Here is a 15,547-nt window from a genome sequence, read left to right on the forward strand (position 1 = left end):
CAGTTTCCTTATCTGTAAAAGAAGCGGTTTGAACTGCAAGATCTCTAAGTCTCCTTCCAGCTTTAAATAATAATCAAGCTGAAGGACTGGATACAAAATGTCTTTCAGCCCATCTGTCTCCTTGGTGGGGGACCAACACAGAGCTTTATAGTCAGGGGCTGGGAAGAAGCTCTAAATTGAAATGATAGCTTTGGGGAGGGTTTTGTTTATTGTGACCATAACTCACAGTGGCATGGTGTTATACCATTCACAGCACCATTTTATGTAGAATCTCATTTCCTCTGTGTAATAACACCACAAACGTGGTCAGATGCACTCTGTAGAAGAGGAAACGCATTCCAGGAGCGTGTGTATCAGGAATTTATTCAGCTGCAAGTCACAGAAGCCCTTACCAGTGTGGTTTAAGGAAGGAAGAGGCTAGAAGGGGGCAGTTACGGGGCAGGGGGCAGGCAATGTCAGCAGGGCCAGCATCTCTACAATTCTCTTGTACTTTCTCTCATGGTCATAAAATGGTCCAGGCATCCCATCCGCAGTCAAGGCAGGTGAGGGGGAAATGGGTATACCAGCCGCCTCTCCCAGGAATGCAAGCCTTTCCCAGAAACCCTCCAGCATCCTTTTCTCTCAGGTGGCTCACATTTCATTGGCTAGCAGTTGTGTCACGTGGCCAGACCTAGCTGCAAGGGAATCTTCAGAAGTCCTTTTCCCGGCCTGTATTAGTTCTAGGGCTGTCATAACAAAGCACTGCAGACTGGGAGGCTTACACAACAGAAATTCATTGTCTCACAGCCTGGAGGCTAGAAATCCAAGACGAAGTTGTCAGTGGGTTTGCTTCCTTCCAAGGACTCTGCTTCCCTCCTTGACGGTAGATGACTGTCTTCTACTTGTATCATTTTTTTTTTAATTTTAATGAAGTATAGTTGATTTACAATGTTGTGTTAATTTCTTCTGTACAGCAAAGTGACTCAGTTATACATATATATATATTCTATTTCATATTCCTTTCCATTATGGTTTATCACAGGATATTGACTATAGTTGCCTGTGCTATACAGTAGGATCTTGTTGTTTATCCATTCTATATAGACTAGTTTGCCTCTGCTAATCCCTCCCTTACCCCTCCTCCCCCTGGGCAACCCAAGTCTGTTCCCTATGTTGTAAGTCTGTTTCTGTCTCATAGATATATTCATTTGTGCCATATTTTAGATTCCACATATAAGTGATATCATATGATATGTGTCTTTCTCTTTCTGACTTACTTCACTTAGTATGATAATCTCTAGGTCCTCCCTGTGTCATTTTATATCATCTTCCCTGTATGGATCTCTTTGTGTCCAGATTTCCCTCTTTTATAAGGATACCAGTTATATTAGATTAGGGTCCTCATTTTCACTTGATTACCTCTGTGAGACTCTATCCCATGTCAAGTCACATTCTGAGGTGCTGGAGTTAGGCCTTCAATACATGAATCTGGAGGGAGGGGAAGACAGTTCAACCCATGATACTGACTCTATAGTGGAGGCAGGAGGGGACTGGCCAACAGGGTCTGATGTTGAGAGTTTAAGGGCTTTGTTCAAAACTGGTAAGTGGCGAAGCTGAGGCTCAAATTCAGGAAGCTTTGGGCTCAGCTTACTGAGACTCCTTGCCTCTCATTTAGCCTCTCATTAACAGGAAACCATATTGAATAATGGCTGAGGGAACAAACTCTAGATTCCAATTCCCTGGGCTCTAATGTACACTAGCTGTGTGACCTTAAGCACCTACTTAACCTCTATGACGTCAATGCAAAAGGCAACTCATTCAACACTTAACAGTTACAAGCTGCATCCCTTCTATTTGTCAGTCGCTGTTCTCAGGACTGACAGTGACCACAATAGAAATAAAAGCACCCACTGAATAGTATTGGGGGGGGGGGATTTGATGAGACAAGGCAAGTAAATAAAATGCTTAATTCCACAGTGCCTAACACTAGCAAGCAATCAGGAAATGTTATTACCATCAAAGTAATTGTTATTAGTCACCCTCCCTCTCTCCTTCCCTGGGCTCTGTGAGATTGTACTTTATACCCTGGTCACTGAACATAGCAGGACGATGGGTGTAGGTCAGCCGTGGACACTGCTGCTGGCAGGCAGAGAAGAACACTTACTTCGCTGCCAGGGAATCTTTCAGGGGGGCATCAGTGCCTTATCCGTGCCTAAGATGCCCTGGAAGCTGCCTAATGCTCCAATGTGAGATGTGTGTTTGCTTGCCCAGAAGTCTGGAGAAGGAAGCCACTTTCCCCTTGATGCCCAGCAGAGCAGAAATGATGGAGAGGCCAGAACGGCAGCCTCCAGCAACGGAAAGGGGATCGGGCTACCACTGCAACGGTGACGGTCACAAAAAAGTGAGCTGGAGCAAGAGGGAGCTGGGGAGCCTCTGGGAAGACAGCAATGGGAAACGAATGATTTACTTTGAAACGCTGAGTCCAGAATAAGTTGTTTCCATAGGGAGAGTTAAGGTCTGTATCAAAGTGGGAAGTGTGGGACTGCGTGGCAATGACCTTGAAGAGGAGAGGAAGGAAACTAACATTTAGCATCCTACTACTACTTCTCGGACACTTTGTAGACTGCATCTCCATGGATCCCTGTCACAACCAAAAGAGGCAAAATGGTATCATAGTTAAAGGGGAAAGTTAAGAGAATGGTCAGATAAAACCCAGATATAAATCCCTCCTCTGCTGGTGGATACTAAATCCTGTGCTATCTCTGGCAAATTACTTAACCTCTCTGAGTTGGTTCCCTTGTTTGTTAAGATGAGAGTGGTAATGCCCAACATACAAAATGAGTGAAAATAACAACACACATGCTCAAAAAAGAGCAATTGCTGCTGCTGTGTTTATTCTTATTCTTATTCTCACTGCTGCTACCGTCTTGACTCCTAAGTAGATTTTGGCGCCAAAGGATATTTGGATAATTCTGACTCATTCTGCTAAAAGGCTTCTTGCTTGTTTGCATGTGATGAGCCATCCTTCATCTCTGAATCTACAGAATGCACACATGGATTCCAGGAGAGCTTAAGCCCTTTTGTTCCCAGGAGATAATTTATATAAGTTATAGAAAGTGATTTAGAAAAAAAAACATAATAAAGGAAGCCCCACCTCTCTAATGACAAAGCTCCCATTATCAGCTTATCTTTCCCTGCCCTCCCATCTCCCCACTCCCACCCACCCAACATGGGGAGAGGTCTCCAGGTCTGCTTAGATGGAGGAGACTTCACCAGCAAGGTTAAGCAATTTTTACTTGATAGCATCTTGAGTAAAAAGCAAAGGCTATTTGAATTTTTAAAAAACTTTCTAATCAATGTCCATCTCTTGAAGTTCTGAACCTTTTATGCAATGCTTCTGAAAAGAATACATTTTGTGACAGGCAAGAAGAATTTTTACCCTAAAACTTCCCTAAAATAAAGTTCTCTCCATTTTCCATATAAGAAGGCTGAGGCAGAGCAAATATTGGCGACTTGCCAACATGAGGCAGACCTGGCTTTTGAGGCACATCTGTCCATCCTCAAAGCCTATAAAAGAGAGCACCTCCCCTACATCCTTCCTTTAGACAGAGAGCCTGTACACTCAGCAGCCTCAGGGCCCAGGACTGGAGTCTCAGCCTTCAGAGTCTTACCCAGCACGTGGGAATAATAACAGCTAACCTGCAAATGAAAACTTCCCAAGTGCCAGTACCTGCACTTTCTCATGAAATTCACTGAATCTTCCAACAACCCCTTGAGGTGGGCACTGTTATCATTGCCAGTCTGTACAAGACCCTGAGATTAAAGAGGTCCAATAGCATGCCAACAGCCATGCGATTGTGACGACTAAGTGATGGGGATGGGACTCGAGCCCAGGCAGAGCGATGTGGGGATGAAGTCTCCTTCTCCTACATACCACAGTCTATGATGTCAACACACCTACGAGGTGCTGGGGAAGGCTGTGTACAGAGACCGGCCAGGACCTGTCTCCTTATGACTTTCCATCAGTGATTCACCCTGAATAACATTAGTAATAACTCATAGCTATCACTGATGGGCACTGCTTCTCAACTAGGGACTGCAGGCCTAGAAGCAAGAAACGAAGAAAGGGGGTGAGTCAGAGAAGGAGAGCAAGCCAAGGCGGGTGTGAGCTGGCCACTGCTAAGGACAATGGATTGCTCCCCCTTGCGGGGCCATCTTCCAATCAACCATATCAAGGGCATCTCAGGAGTGTCCACCCAGGGGCAGGGGAGAGAAGGGAGAATGTATCCCTCGACTCGTATATCCTATAACCCATCAAGAGTTGACTCCCAAGGGGGCATGAACAACACCCCCAGTTCTAAAGGTGCCTGACCCTTCAGCTTCAACAGGAAAGCTCTAGGGCAGGAGGCAAGAGGCTGGCAGTGTTGGACTTAAGTGAGGTGTGGTCAGGTTGTGCCTGCATGAACTTGGTCAAAGTCCACATAGCTGGACGAACCAGGTATAAAATGAGAACACAGAGCCCTTGGTCAAAAATTGTTAAAACTTTCAAGGCAGCTAGAGTGGAGCATTAAACCAAGCATGAAACCCTTCTAAGCACTGGGTCCTTAAGCCCTACTGGTATCCTTGCACCCATTTTATATGTTCAGAGATGAAGGGTGTATCATCACACGCACATGGCCAAAAAGCTTTTAGCAGATCGAGTCACGATTATCCAACATTTCCTGTTTAACGGCATAGGGCTAACTGGTAGACCTGCAAGACCAGCCAGCCAACAAAAGGCCCTGAAGACAGGTAGGCAGGTGAGGCTGAGAGCATCTGAAGTGGCTTCCGAAATAGGTCCAATGAAGAGTATGACAAGGGGGTGTCGGGAGATAAACTCAGAAAAATAGAGTGGGGCCAGGATGTACAGGAACTTAGAGGAATTGGTTTCTGTCTTGTAAGTTGTAGAGCATCGTACGAGAAGTTAGCAGTCTGTGAGAGTAGTCTCAAGGTTGTATGTGGTTACATAAGATAATTGGCGGTTCAGGTGGTAAAGGTAGAGATTATCAAATTAGGTGAGGTCATGGGATTGGATTGTGCTTGGAAGGTCTTGGGGGAGATGATTAGACATTATCTGGGGAGAGAAGAAGATAGAGACTGAAAGCAGGGTATTTCCTATTTGTTTTACCCAAGTACCAGGTAAAATCTAGTGCCATAGCTGCTAGTGGAAGCCTCCAAGTCCACAGAAACCAACTAGTAAATGTGTAATGGACACAGGGGATGGCTTCCATTTGTGTCTAGAACTAGAACATCCCCAAAGTAAAGCCATTGTTTCATACTTAAGAATTCTTGCCCCATTATCCAGCTAGGCAAGCTTCTCCAACCATTCCATTGCTATCCTTACCTTCCACCTTCTATGGACCAGGCCCAGCAATCTTATCAATTTATTTTACAAGGACTTGGTTTTATGCTACTTGCTCTTCTTACATTTTTCATGGCCTGGGGGTCCTTTATCCCAATAAGATTAGGGCTCATTGTTTTCTCTCATATTTCCACCTTGCATCACCTCCTTAGACTTGATATTCAATATTGTCATCCTGATGTAAGATTTTGAGATTCCCTCCAACATGAGTTAGGGTCTTCCCAGCCCACCCCAAGCTATACTATCTTTAATTAACACTCATGATTCTCGGACCAGGTCTGGGAACCTCCTCTCTGGAGCACAGCACCTCTGAAGTTCACTGTCCTCCCATGGGTGGGAACTAGCTCTCTCTAGTTCAATAAAATGACTTTCAGGGTCAAGCCTTAGCCAGACCCAAAAAGAAGAGATCCCATAGCTATAATCCCCTCTCTCTGTATAATTCTATAATTTAGATTTGGGTTATATCCTTCAGATTCCTGACCACTGCAATCATGAGGCCTTGGGTTCCCAAGCTGCAGTATACCCTCCCCCATTCTAGCGATCTGCTCTAGCTCTACCTGGATACACACTCCCGTTCGCTGAGTAGCCTGCATTATATGCTTCTCAAAATCTGGGACCCACCACACCTAGGCCCTTTACGGGATCCTCACATCATTTCTAGTGTTTACTGGTCTGCTCCTCCCTGGTCCCAGATCTGCCCCTCCCTGCCTCAGGGAGGGAGTTCCAATCCCAGTGTACAACCCACCACTAACTTCCGCCAAAACCATGTGCCTTTTACCCCTCTGCTCTTTGCTGCCCACCTGTTCAGCTACTCCAATAAACCCCACTACCAAACCTGGGTCTAAGATAAATGCAGCCCCCAGACCCTACACCTGGATGTCCCAGCTGTCCCTTCAGGAGCCAGCCTCTGTGACCAGGCCAATTTCCCCAGCTCCAACCCTGCCTGGTCCCAAAGCTCTCCTCCCATTGGTGGAGCGTGTGCTGCCTTGACCCCAGCGTGCTGATTTCCGAGCCCACCCAAACAGAAATTAGCACTTCCTTCCCAGAATGCTCTATTCATCGTGCCCCACACCAAGCACAGAAATCCAGAACAGAGATACAGTTAACGCAGGCAGGGACACCACCAGCCCCGGCAGCTCTGGGCTTCACTCGGCTTCACCCATTCAGCCGTTTCTCATATTTAACAAATACTTATTGACCAAGCTCTACATGCCAAGCACTGGAAAATTGCAGTAAACGAGGGAGAGAGATTCATTACACTTAGAATCTAGTGGGGGGAACAGAGTATAGATAGTTATACAGGCACTACCTAGCAATAACATCTGTGCTGGGTGCTAGAGAGAAGATGTATAACCCTGGTCCACAGAACACAGAGGGACCAGTGACTAGCCCTCCGTTTTTCACAACGGACATAACAAGGAGGTTTTAAACTAATCTCTTTTTTGATTCACAAATTCTTTGGCATTATTTCTGATTGTCCTTAACTTTAGTACAAGCCGCAAGTTTATGATTCAAATAAAAATTAAAAGCAAATTTCAACCTTCCTAATTACCACCATCAGCTCTATTAACAGCTTTTAGCTCCTTGGAAAGAAATTTGAAAAAACAGAAGAGAACTCTCTGGATAGATAAAGGCCAAGTATTCTTTGATGATTGTAGTTCACATTACAGAAAGGAGCAGAGAGCTGGGGGGCAGAAAGAAGGCGCCTCTGGGATTTCACAGGCTGGAGACCCCATGCATTTTTCTAATTCAAATAGGATAAGCCTCAGAGACCCTGAATGAAAGATGGTTTTTAAGTGTCTCCAAGCTTCCTGAGAAAGATAAAACTGCCTTCTTCAACAGAATTATTCAACTGTGGATTACTGCTTAGCATGGGGTGGAAAGTGATTGCATTTCTCCCATAGCCCGCCTAACCCGTGCTGGCCCTCTTTTCTCCCAGAATGATTTGCTTATGGCTAGAGCCACCCCGAGCTCACTCCCTGTTTCTTTCCTGGCCCCTCCCCACCCTGTATTCTCAAGACCCTTTCCCCATTCCTCAAATCCCCATGCCACACTGCAGCCACCTGCCTGTCCTCAACCCTCATTCCAGAATCACGTCATGTGGTGAGACCTTGGGCACATTACAAAAGTGCTTTGTACCTCAGTTTTCTCATCAGTAAAATGAGGATAACAGTAATGTCTACTTGAGAGGGTTTTGTGAGAATTTAATGAGTGAGTATGTAGAAAACCCTCAGGTAGTGCTGGCAGGTCTGAATCACTGACAATATAAGGGTTAGCTATTATTTGTCATAATAACAGTAGTAGAATATGCTTTGCAGGATTAATGTGAAAACTAAATGTGGGAGTGATTGGGACAATGCATTTTGTACTCCAAGGGCTGATGGGAGTCTCAGAACTAGAAATCAGTGATTGGGTGTCTTAGGAGCAAAGGAGGGAGAGAATGGAAAGAATAAAAACTGTAGTCAGAAGTGGGTCCCTTGAGGATCAAGACTATGTGTTTTTATCACTATTGTTTCCCCAAAGCACAGTATAGGGTCTGCCATAGAGTTGACACCCAAGGAAGGAAGGGAGGGAGGGAAAGGGGATGGGGGAGGGAGATGAAGAGAGGAAAGTCACACATACGGTTGGGTAATGGGAGTTGAGTAGCTGAGGCTGATGAAGGTGAAGATCACTGAATTGGAAAAGGTCAAGGATACATGAGAAGAAAGTACTGGAAGTGCCATCCTCATAGGCATCAAGGTCCTTCCTGATAACGGTAGGAAGGGATGTGGCTAGGAAACCCCTGAGTCGGGTTCTTCAAGAAGGTGGAAGAGGGACCAGGAGGTTGAGAGATGTCAGCCAGGAGGAAACATGGGAGGTGGTAGAGCCGGAGAGGCCATGAGTCTCAGGAAAAGGACTTCTGCACCAAAATGGGGGGGTGGGGACAATGGAACATCTGAGTCCAGGGGAATGTTCTACAGCACATAGTGGCGTGCACACACCCTCGTGGGGTGGCTTACTGCAATAAGTAGTTCTTATCACACTCAGGTCTGCAGGCCAGCTGAAAAGCTCTGTTTCAGGCTTCAGGTCTGTGGGACAGACTGCAATGTCACCGGGTAAAGGGTGTGGAGACAGCAGGATGGAATACAGGAATGGCAGTGCACCTCTGCCATGGCAACCCTGCCCTCCAAGCGCTGGGAACTCGGGCCGTCATTGCATGCTGTCCTCTCAGCTGTCCCTCTCCACTGTCGCTTTACACCAACTCACGCGGGATCTCTGTGTGAGCCACCAGCTTTCACTTAGTTTCCAGACAGGAAGCAGGCACCAGGGCAGGCTTTGGAATCTCCACTCATCATGGGAAACACGTAGCCCCCAACCCTTTCCCTCTTAAGGCGGGAGAGAGGGATACGGTGACCTCTCTCAAAAGTGCCCCCTCTCACCTTTAAGATTGCCTGACCCATCCTCTGAGAGAAGATGGGACACAAATCAGATATTCTTACACTCCAGAGGGTCTCCTTTGGGATGAGTCTTGGGTAAGTTGGCATCTTTACTTTTAGTGATCTGGGTGGAAACAGAGGAAAAAGCACAACTCAGAGTCTGAATTATTGCCACAAGGAAATACTGAATATTCCACTACTTTGTACTGGGAAGGGGCCTTCAGAGTATGGAAAGAGAAAGCACAGAAGGAATAGTGGAGATGAAAACACAGGGAGAAATATAATGGCCTCTCACGGGGATTAAAGGGGGTTTAAAAGAGAAATCGTGGATGTATGATAAATATTTGTTTGATTTTGTTAAACTTTTAATTTGCTCCACCTCCACTAAAAAGAGCTCTGGCCAGAAACACCACTGAGTGACTTTACAGAAAAGTAGCAGGAGCAGGGAATATGGTCTGAGAATGATAATGTGCCAGTGTATGGAGGGAATTTAGCCCAGAAAAAGCATTATTTATCTTAAACTTCTATAAGTGCCAACCTGGCCCAGGCACAATTTTTTAAGCGGCACATAGGCACACACAACCCCTGTTATTATCCAAAACAAATAAATATACTACGCAGATTTCTCACTAAAAGGAAATAATGGCATGAAACAAAGAAAAAGTAATAATGCCTAATTCCCTGAGAAAACCATAATTCAAAAAGAGACATGTACCACAGTGTTCATTGCAGCTCTGTTTACAATAGCCAGGACATGGAAGCAACCTAAGTGTCCATCAACAGAGGAATGGATAAAGAAGATGTGGCACATATATACAATGGAATATTAACCATAAAAAGGAACAAAACTGAGTTATTTGTAGTGAGGTGGATGGACCTAGAGTCTGTCATACAGAGTGAAGTAAGTCAGAAAGAGAAAAACAAACACCATATGCTAACACATATATATGGAATCTAAAAAAAAAAAATTGTTCTGATGAACCTAGGGGCAGGACAGGAATAAAGACGGAGACGTAGAAAATGGGCTTGAGGACACGGGGAGCGGGGGAAGGGTAAGCTGGGATGAAGTGAGAGAGTAACATTGACACATATATATACTACCAAATGTAAAATATATAGCTAGTGGGAAGCAGGTGCATAGCACAGGGAGATCAGCTTGGTGCTTTGTGACCACCTAGAGGAGTGGGATAGGGAGGATGGGAGGGAGACACAAGAGGGAGGGGATATGGGGATATATGTACATGTATAGCTGATTCACTTTGTTACACATCAGAAACTAACACACCATTGTAAAGCAATTATACTCTAATAAAGATGTTAAAAATAAATAAAATAAAATAAAAAGTAATAATGCCTAGAAATTGTGGTTAATAAAAACACAAAGCTGGCCAACTTTTGCTCTTTAATTTGCATATTAAAATTATTACAAGGCATATGCATTAGGTTGGCCGTAGGCATACACACCACTTTATCCACCATAGAAAAGATAAAATCTTAGCTTAACCCACAGGCAATATTTCCTACCACTAGAACCAAGTCCACCCCATCAGGCAAGAGGGCCAAGGAAGAGATGATTTGAAGAAACTGGAATGTTGCCTGCCTCCTGATTGAGGTGAGTGGGAGCATCAGGAGGTCTGGTACATTTTAGGAAATAGAAAGAGCTTGTGCAAAGGCACTGTGGTAGAGGTGACACAGAGCATTCTGGGAATCAAAAGGCCAGTATGTCTGGAACACTGAGTGGGAGAGAGAAAGGGTCAGGAGGTAAAATTGGAGAAATATTAATGATTGGACCATTCTGGACCTTGGAGGTCACGTTAATTACAACTTGTCTGATGACACCAGCTTTTGGCTCATTTCAGCTCACTTTCTGAGCAGACATGATTGGTTAGCACACATAGAATCCAATAAAGAATCAGACCTGGGCTTCCCTGGTGGCGCAGTGGTTGAGAGTCCACCTGCCGATGCAGGGGATGCGGGTTCGTGACCCGGTCCGGGAAGATCCCACATGCCACGGAGCGGCTGGGCCCGTGAGCCATGGCCGCTGAGCCTGCGCGTCCGGAGACTGCGCTCCGCAACGGGAGAGGCCACAACAGTGAGAGGCCCGCGTATCACACACAAAACAAAAAAGAATCAGACCTTTCCCGACTCATGTTACTAGACCCTCCCTCCTGTAGCTTTCTTTACTTACATCTTAAGTGATCTCTAACACAATGCTCTGAAACAAAACAAAAACCTCACTCCAACCCTTGGCCATGAAGCAGATTCTTTACAAAAGCACAAGTCTCTTTTAATCTTATCTGACAGCTGAGGGATTAAAGTCTACACCACAGCTAACCAGCTGTCCACCAAATCTGTTTTCCTTTCACACTGGGACCACAGCTAGACTATGTTTCCCAGCCTCCTCTGCTGTTAGTTGGGGCCATATGGCTGAGAACTGCCAATGGGTTGTGGGCAGAAGTGATGTATGCCACATCTAGGCTTGGCCCATAAACACCCACCAGGTGAACCTTCATTCTATTCCTATCTGCCAGCTGGATCTCAGTGCCCAGAGCAGCCATAGAGCCACCATCAGCCTGGATCCCTGGATGACTGTGTGGAGTAGAGCCCAGTCCCATCTTCATTGCTCCTTTGATGGGGTTTCATGTGAGGGTGAAATACACTTCTGTATAAGTCACTGAGTTTTGGATGCATATATCAATAGCAACTCCCATTACCTTAATTAATGTAACACCTAATCTGGCATTTGACTTATTTCCTCAAAGACAGTTTGGGTAAACTTTCTCATCATTTGAGGTTTCAGAAAGCAAGAGTCATGATGCTAGAAATTCTCTCTCAAAGAGGGGATGCAATAAATTTGTTAGAACTGGATATAATCACAGCAGGAGTGCAGTCAGGCAAGCTGGAATCATGGCAATCTGGCTGTCCATTCTGGAATCCCCAATTATATTTTTATCACCCATTGATGCACAGTCATTCCCCACGTCCTAAGCCAGCTGAGAGCTCAGAGCAGAGATATGGCTTCTGTCACTCCAGAAACACCCAGACTCTAGACTCCATCAACCACTTCTTCATAAAGGTTTTCTTCAGGGTCCATTTATAGAGCCTGCAGACCCAGAAGCTGCAGACCCAATAATCATTAATACTCTGGAGAGGCCCCATAAACGCCCTTCCAACCACTGACACACAGGGAAAGAGCACTTCTCAGGTGGGCATTAGGCCACCTTGTAAGTCAGCAGGGGTTTAGGATTGGTTGTTTCCTTAGTCAGTTTCACATTTGGAAACTTGCAGTAACTGGAGAGGAACCTGGATAAAGGGCAGTATTTAGGAGATCTATGCCTGTTTCAGACCACTGGCCATTACTCTCTATGTTTGGTCTAGGAACGGAATTATTTTTTTAAATATTTATTTATTTATTTATTTGGCTGTGTCGATAAAGAAATCCCATGTGCGTTACGGCACACGGGATCTTCGTTGCCGCACGCGAGATCTTCGTTGCAGCATGCGGGCTCTTAGTTGCAGCACGTGGGAGCTAGTTCCCTGATTAGGGATCAAACCCGGGCCCCCTGCATTAGGAGCATGGCATCTTGTCCACTGAACCACCAGGGAAGTCCCACGAATCTTTTCCCTTATTACAAGATTCCTTTTGCTAGGAAAAAAAAGCTGGATTTAACTTCTATGATGGACGGTTGAAGGAGAAAAGGGGACCTCTGTGTGTGTGTGTGTGTGTGTGTGTGTGTGTGCGCGCACGTGTGTGTGTGTGTAAACTGAAACAAACTTCTGTGGCAATGACAATTCTATTACTTGGATTTGACAATAGCAAAACCTTAACTGTTCAGTAAAACCTTCCATGTTATTGTCACCCAGAAGAGAGGAAGGCAATGACCAAGTGAGTTGAACATCCTATGTAAAAGTGGAGTGAGTCGTTGAAAATCTTATGAAAGGAAGACTGAACAATGCAAAAAGCATGCATGAACTTCAAAAGTCAGACAGCCATGAGTTCAAATCTAGGCTGCACCATGTAGCCTGGACAAGCTACCTAACGTCTCCAAAGTGGGATTGTTTTTGTCTGTAAATGGGGATAACGGCAGCTCTTGCAGGACTCCTGGAAGGATCAAATGGGAACATATGTATAACCCTCTGGCACAGAGTAGATATTCAACAAATGGCCACCAATATGGCCTTATTATCAATAAATCCTACCTGTGTACCTGACTTCCAGAGCAAACCTCTAGAGAGGCACTGACCAGTACGGTAGCCACTAGACCCAGGTGGCTATTAATTTTAAACTTAAATTAATTAAAATTAAATAAAATTAGAAATTTGGTTCATCAGTTGCACTAGCCTCATTTCAAGCACTCAGTCGTGTCCTGCGGCTGGTGGCTACTGAATTGGACAGTGCAAATATAGGACATTTCCAGCATCACAGAAAGTTCTATTAGGCAGCGCTGCGCTAGAAAGCAGTGTGAAGACTTATGAGCAGTTTTCCGGTCTTCCCAAAGGCCGAATGAAAACCGCACATGTACCCACAATGAGCCTGCCCAGGCTAGCTGATGCACCCAGGGGACTGCTTCGGGCAGAAACTAGAACAGGCCACTCCCTGTGAGAAGCTGTTAATTTCTTCACTGCCAAAGATCAAATAGGTGGGCTGGGGAATGACTTAGGGCACTAGGTCTTGCGTTCAGACCCGGCAGGAGGACTGGCTATGTGGTGGGTGCAATGACTGGTGAGCAGTAGACTGAGTCTCCAGGTCAGATCCCTGGTCTCAGAATCCTTGCAGTGGGGAGTGTGCAGGAGTCAGGAGCTATAAAGCCCAGAGGAAGCCTAAGAGGCAGGAAGGAGAGGGCAGTAGTCGACAAAACCAGGTGTCAGGGGTATGGGCGGGAAGGCAACACTGGCTCCAAGCAGAAGCTGAAATATGTGATCATGAAGATCACAGGGCAAGAGTAGTTCAGCATCTCCATCCTGTGTGTGAAACACAGGCTCTCGATGGCAGGGGAAATGGATTTAGATATTACTTGTCAACATTAAAAAGGCTCTTCTTGGGACTTCCTTGGTGGCGCAGTGGTTAAGAATCCTCCTGCCAATGCAGGGGACACGGGTTTGAGCCTTGGTCCGGGAAGATCCCACATGCCGCAGAGCAACAAAGCCCACGCACCACAACTACTGAGCCTGTACTCTAGAGCCCACAAGCCACCAACTACTTAGCCCATGTACCACAGCTACCGAAGCCTGAGTGCCTAGAGCCCGTGCACCGCAACGAAGAGTAGCCTCCACTGGCTGCAACTAGAGAAAGCCCGTGCACAGCAACGAAGACCCAACGCAGCCAAAAATTAAAAAAACAAATTAATTAATTAATTTTAAAAAATGCTCTTTTTAGAAGTTGTACCTTTGACTCATAAAAGGGGATAAACAGGTTAAATATTGCTCTGTACACGCAGTTTACTTGGTGGATGTGACTGACATTGCTAAGAACACATAGGATCTAGTCTCCTTTTTTTTTCCTTACTAAGAGGATCTCAATTTTGCCCAGTGTGGTATGTGTCTGGCTAAAAACACTCATCTCCCAAATTCCCCTGCACCTAGATGTGGCCACAGGTCATAGGTTTTAACCAATGCGATTTAAGAGTGGACCTTCTGAAAAAGCTACAATTTCCCTGATTAAAAAAGAGACCAACTTTACTAACTCACCCCTTTGACCCTTTGCCTATAACCCCAATGCTTCCCACCTGAAACTCAGGTTTGAAGGCTGGATGTGCAGCAGCCACTTCGTGACTCTCAGGCCAGAAGTTACACCATAACAAAGGCAGAGCAGGGAGCTGGATGAACACTGGGTCCTGGAGGGCTTTGTACCTACTCTAGACCACCTAACTCTGGTCTTCTTATTACATGGAAAAAGCAAACCCTTATTTGTTTAGGTCACTTAAATCATGTTTCATTATATGCTGTCTTACAGTGGGCAAAATAGCTCAAAATGCTAACTTTGTGGCGGGAACACTAGAAAAAGGGGTCTTTGGCAGGGGAAAGACACTGACCAGCTTTGTGCGCTCAGAGAGCAGGCTCTGAAGTCAGACTTTAGGGCTAGGATACTCGTTCTTCAAGGGCTACTCTATTTGATACCAAGCCTTTGTGCAAATCAGAAAAAACAACTCCTCTGGGCAGATGCAGCCCCAGTGAATCCACAGATTGGTGAAATATTGTATCTTTTTAAAAATCAGATAAAGGGTTCATTCCTCAGGCAAATACAGCCTCATTACTAGTGCCCATGAGTTGCTAAGCAGAGTGCTGGCTAGATTTCAACCTGCTTGAGCAGATATTATTGAACAGATAAAAATATCTAAACCACACAAGGTGGCCCGGGGCTTCACCACCTACCAGCTGGGATTGACCTCTCTTTGCCTCAGTTTCCTGATCTAATAGATGAGGTTAATAATAACCTTCTTCTGGGATCAGAGATTGGGGCATTGGTTTAGAGACTCTTTTAAAGCAATGAACTTGAGCCTTAACTCTCCAACTTTTTCCTGGGCAAAGTCAGTTCATTTTCTGTCAAATGGGCATAAAAGAGTACCTCTTTCTAAGTGTTACTGTGCATTAAATGAGATACCTGATATCTATTATCTATGTCTGGAGATAAAAAAGCACTCAATTAATAATAGCTGGTGTTATCAAAGTCTTCTCCTCCTTTTTCCCCTTCCCCTCCCCCTCCTCGTCCCCTCCCCCTCCTCCCCCTCCTCCTCCTCCACCTCCTCCTCCT

Source organism: Monodon monoceros, unplaced genomic scaffold, assembly GCF_005190385.1.
Source record: "Monodon monoceros isolate NGI ecotype Baffin Bay Population unplaced genomic scaffold, NGI_Narwhal_1 Super_Scaffold_6, whole genome shotgun sequence".
Taxonomy (NCBI): domain Eukaryota; kingdom Metazoa; phylum Chordata; class Mammalia; order Artiodactyla; family Monodontidae; genus Monodon; species Monodon monoceros.